Genomic DNA, 5,706 nt, shown 5'->3' on the forward strand with positions numbered 1-5,706 from the left:
TCCTAATAGAGATTAAAGAACGAACCCGCTGTTATTTATTGAGAATACAATTCTCGATCGATAGATGTTGCTTTCATTCCTTCATCGCAATTAGGGGGGAAGAAATGAATTTTCCAATCTGAGGAGCCCCTCCGGGCTCATGCACCGCCGCTACAAAATTTTGCGGTTGAAGCTTCTACATAAGCGCTGGCAGTCTCCCCTATAATCTCTGGTCATTCCATTAAAAATGAGAATAATGGCGCCATCTCTCAGCGTGGCGCTGCACTTAAAATTACAACTGTTGAGACATTTGCTAAGGATACCTGCAATACCGAGCCCTGTTTAACCGACTCATCAAAATATGTCCATCTGAGAATTTGTCCATAAATTTTCGTGTCCATCTGTACTGCGCAGATTCGTGCCGCCGCCATTTTCCCCAGATCGTGTCCAAAATGGAATTTGTCCATCTGAGATTGTACAAACGACCCCCCCCCCCGTCGATCTTCGGCACTCATATACGCGCCTACAGAAACCCAAAATTTGGTTGTGTTGTGTGTGTGAGTGCCCATGCGCCTTAGACCCTAGGTGGCGTTTTCTTATTTAGCGAGCCCAATTGCCTCATTGGTATAAAACGTGTTAAGTTCTTTGTATCTTTCCTTCACTACCTCTGTATTAATAGCAATAGAGAACGTTAATATATGATTATAATTATTCTCTAACAATTAATGTATGAAGAAATAGGCATAATTACCCAGTACAGCAGCCGCCACTGTAGTCCCTTGGAATTTTAATGATCCTTGAGTTATACCATTCCAACAACAGACACGGCCTACATCATTAGTCATCACTTTGCTCATTGCTTTGTTCACCAATTGTTTATAGTCTCCCCCTACATCTTCCAGTGAATTAGCCTGAACACCATTGAATGGATTAGGATTAATTAGAATTAATTGTTTCTTCAATAAACAAATATAATTATTAACATCCACAAACTCATCACGATGCGTATCACTCTCAGTTAAATCCTGATTGAGTTGTAGGAGGTCCATTTGCGTAGTTACAGGAAGAGCAGGAAATAAATTTGGATCCAGGCCCTTTTTAACCTTCTTCGATCGTTTTTTCCATTCATCTTGATACTCTAGGAAATCATTGAGTTTATTTAATATGAGAATTTCACGCGCACATGCCTCCCTGTCCCAGGCTAGTGAATAAAATTAAACATCCATTAGACAGTGAAATTGACAGATCATAGGAGAGTAGAGAATACATCAACACTTACGTCGGCATTGCTGGCAGCGGTGCAGGGGATTCACGTCAGTGAGTGTGATAATGGGATCATCTCCGTTATTCCCTGTTTCGACAATTCACTAAAATGTTTCACTTTCCGCAAGTGACTCATTTGTCGCAAGCGACTATTGGATAAAATTGTTGACATTCAGGTTTTCTCAGGAATAATAATAATAATACGACAATCAATTACTCACTGTGATATTCCAAATACTCCTAAATTATATGGATTATTAAGGGTGCCAAGTGAAAATGTTTAATAAATCAACAGAAATTCAATTTTTTTTCCTGTAATAGCGAGAAATATTACAAAAATTTAGATGACAATCTTGACCTTTCAACCGGTATTAATTGAGAATTTAAATAAACAAAATTTGAAGATCCAGCATTGGCTCTTATGAGGTTATGCACTAAAATAAAAGATTGGCCAATTTAGAGATTCATGAAAAATCCCGAAAAATATGGAAAAAATGTAAAAAAAAAAGCTGAATCGATTGATCCGGGCGAAATCAGAGGAACCGGGGCAAATAAGAACGAAATCTTAATTTTTCGACTCACTTCCGGGGAAAAAAATCGCTCGTAGCAAAATGGATGATACGCGAAAACAGCGCACACAGCTGTCTTACTCCGCTTTTGTACGCCCCCCGTCAACACAACCCTACTTGTCAATCACGATGAATGTTTTTTCAAAGTGAATTTTAGGATTTCAAACGTAATTATCAATCAATGAGACTCGAATGGTGTCTATAATTGAATTTCAAAAGAATTGCGCGAAAGAACATTGGTCTCAGGATCTACTCATCTCGGGAAATCATTTCAATGGATCTTGATATGGCTAACCAAATGTCCAACAGAATTTTACATTTTTAGGAGATAAACTGTCCCCTTTTGTCACGCAATAAATTTTTATTTTTGTCTGAGGCCATGGTTTGTTCACAGGCATGTATAACTTCCAACACACGTTCGAATATCAACAAACCCTCGCGCCTCTACCATCAGCTGACAGCAGCGGTGTTGCCATGATTCCCACCGGATATCACCATTTAGTCAATAAAACAAATATTTTTTGGTCGAAAAAAGAAAAAGAAAATTTTACATGTATTACATCCCAACTCAATTTGAATATAAATTGGCGAGATGAATTAATCAAGTTAACAAAATTTATTATGCAAGGTTTTTGAAAAAATTATCCATTTAGTTGTGCACTTGACCCACTTGGCATCCTTAACAATTTGGATCTTTTCACTGAAATGTAGTATACTACATTTCAGTGGATCTTTTACTTATCAATATGTGATGTCTTGACGTTGAAATTTATAGATGGCGCTATTAATCGGCCATAATAGTCCGCGAGATTCAAATTATTGTTGGAAAATAATTTAAATAGTTCAGGAAATTAAAAATATACCAGAAATAGAAGAATATAGAAAGTCTGGAATACAATGGACAAAGAGAACGAAAAACAGCATCGCAAGCGTGAGAAAAACCGTTACGGAAATAGTAAATGTCAAATACTTGAGTTTTGCTCTTATAATTTACAACCCTCCAAATTCTCGTTGAGTAAACACTTTCCTCGAAAATCCAAATTTAGAGAAGAAAATAAATTTAACGGTTACGGTCCCATGTCGTAAAATCTCAGTTCTGGTTATTTCGAAAGGTTCTCTGTTTCACGTGACTAACACGTGTGGGCTCTCCATTGTTCATTGTTTCGCTAGGCTGAGGGCCTGAGACCCTTCGCGACGAAGTTTCACGACGTCACACGCTCCCCTTCTTCCCCTTTTTTTTCATTTCCCCGCTTTTCCTTGAGTTTCACTTTTCCCTCTCCCCTGGGCCAGGATTGCGCGCGCAACTTTTGGTCCGGTGGGGTTGCGGACCCAACCCTTGGAGTTAAATTTAAGTTTAAGTCAGTTCCATCGTGGAAATTGGTGGTGAAGCCTTCAGCTTCCAGCTTCTCTCTTCAAATAGTTTTTCAGTAGAGTTTTTCTAGAGTTTATTAAATTTTTTTTTTTTGTAGTGCAAAGTTTAAAGTCTGAAGTTGAAGTATTTTGAATAAAAGTGTTTGTGTGCTCTCTTAAGCACTTGTGTTGAATTTATTTCACAATTCAACCCTTCCAACCAAATATTCTGGGATTAAACAATTGGACTTCGATGGAGTGCTCATCAGAGCTTTGGCGGCAAACGAATCTACAGTCAAAAATTGGCGCTCTAAATTTCATTGGCGCTACTGTCCTCCTAGTTACTTCGGTAGGACATAACAATTGGTGACAGCGGTGGGATTGCCGCATCCATCGAATCACAATTTTGAATTTTTGAAATTCAAAATAATTTTCCTGCCCACTTCGAGACCGAGGAGTCGAGCCAAGCAGAGTTCCGGCAATTGCAGTGGAGGAGTCAACGCAGTTCCTTCGAGCTGATAAAGTGCAGTGAAATAATGAAAATTAAGGGCAATTAATAGTGAATTGAAGTGAAAATCGAGTGAACCAAAAGAACAAATTGGATTAACTGTAATAAAGAAAAGTTGTAAGTCTAGTAATAAGTATTATTATTTGAGGATGGACATCTCAGGGTATTGTTCAGGTTTTCTGCGGTTTTACTGAATAGTAAAGGAATACACCTGATTAGAGGCCGCAGCCTTGTCCAGCCCTTTTTAGAGAGCACAATAAATTATAGTTAATTATTTTGATTTCAAGAAGAGAGAAGCATTAAATTTAGTATATTTTGCAATAATTAGTATTTTGAGAAATATTTAAAATAAATAAACATGCCACCCACTAGAGGAGGAAATAGAAGAGCGTCTAGAAAGGGGGAATCTGCACCTGCAAACAATGTTAGAGACTTATTAAATCCAGTTAACGATAATGTGAGTGATAATACGAGTAGTATGTCATCGGGATCAGGATTAGTAAATCAAATGGGTTTGAGCGTCCAAGAATCTATGCCTTCAGTGTCTATAAGAGATATTTCAAATCTTATCCCAAATTTCAATGGAGAGAACATCCCAGTAAACAATTTTATCGATTTGTGCAAACAAGCAGTCTCGCTTGCACCTGCGTCTCACCAAATTTATTTCACACAATTGATAAAATCAAAAATTTCGGGAAAAGCCAGTCAATATATCGCGAATCAGGCTACTTTGACCCTTGATGGTATTTTTGCTAATTTGAAACAAGCTTTCGCACCCCGCCAGACATTATCTCAGTGGCAAGGGCTACTTGCAAATGTTCATCAGAAATCTAATGAAAAAATTATTGATTACGTGGCAAGGATCAATGTTTTGATTCAGGGTATCACAGAATTAGTTCAAGAGAAGTATCCAGTGGACGTTGCAGTCGGGGTTTTAGCTACAACACAGGAGGGAGCTCGGGATAGTTTTATTCGCGGTTTGAGGGGTGAATTGAGTTCACACGTTTCAAATGAAAAACCGGTAAACTTTGAGGCAGCAGTAAAAGTTGCAATTGAAAAACAAAAAGAGATTGAACAACGCAACGATCTCTTCAAGCATGAACAACCCAAAATTTCACACGACTCACAAAATCAGTCGAATCATGCTATTCCAAACAATTCACAAAATTATCACAATCGTCATTTCAAAAATCACGGTCCGTATAATCTGCAGAATCGGTCACAGAAACACATTCCTGCTAGAGTCAATGTTATGCAGACTCAATCTCAGAATTCAGATAATTCATTTAAGAATCAGAGAATTTGTTACGCGTGTGGGAAACTGGGTCACATGATGAACCAATGTCGCAGCAAGTTTCAGCCGGGATATTGTGTTAATTGCAAGATGACGGGGCATTCAACACGTAATTGTCGTCGCGGTAATTCTAGTAATGCAAATGCACAAAATTTCCAATCAAGTTCACCGAATCCTCCTCAAAAAGCATCAATTAATTTTAATCAAGCAGAGCAAACGACGCTCCCATGTGTGACTATCACCAGTGATGATTTATTGAATATGAAAAACTGACTCCTTGTCGACTCTGGGGCCGATATTAATTTGTTGAAAGAAAGTGCATTAAAACCAGGTATTAAAATTAATAGAGACAAACGTTTCGTATTGAGAGGAATCACCCCAGGGTCAGATGAAACAATTGGTGAGGCTCAGATCACGTTTGATTCCATTAAATGCAATTTCCAAATTATTCGTGCAGATTTCCCCATCAAATATGACGGTATATTAGGTGCGCAATTTTTACGAGATGAGAGAGCAACGCTTTGCTTCTCTGATAGTAGTTTGCGAATCGATGATAAAGGAATTTCTATTCCACTAATGCAAACTAGAGTAACAGTTCCTGCTCGTTGCAAGAAAAAGGTGGGAATCAAGGTTTTGAATACTGAAGTAAAAAAAGGGTACTTGCCTAGATTAAATTTGGGGGAAAATTTATATGGAGGAGAGGCTCTAGTTACAAATAATAAAGGAATTATGTGGATTTATAT

The 5,706-nt window shown here is 38.0% G+C and overlaps 1 long non-coding RNA gene across 1 annotated transcript; it reads right to left on the reverse strand.

The window, feature by feature from the left end:
* Window positions 1-479: 479 nt before the first annotated feature.
* On the reverse strand, window positions 480-1,520 carry LOC107045848. The gene is made up of 5 exons (XR_001461484.1): window positions 1,464-1,520; window positions 1,259-1,391; window positions 973-1,180; window positions 731-890; window positions 480-646 (listed from the first exon to the last, which is right to left on the reverse strand). It is a non-coding gene; the product is annotated as an uncharacterized LOC107045848 (long non-coding RNA).
* Between the last annotated feature and the right edge of the window lie 4,186 nt (window positions 1,521-5,706).

This window comes from Diachasma alloeum, unplaced genomic scaffold (genome assembly GCF_001412515.2).
Source record: "Diachasma alloeum isolate Michigan unplaced genomic scaffold, Dall2.0 Dall_scaffold_01093, whole genome shotgun sequence".
Lineage (NCBI taxonomy): Eukaryota > Metazoa > Arthropoda > Insecta > Hymenoptera > Braconidae > Diachasma > Diachasma alloeum.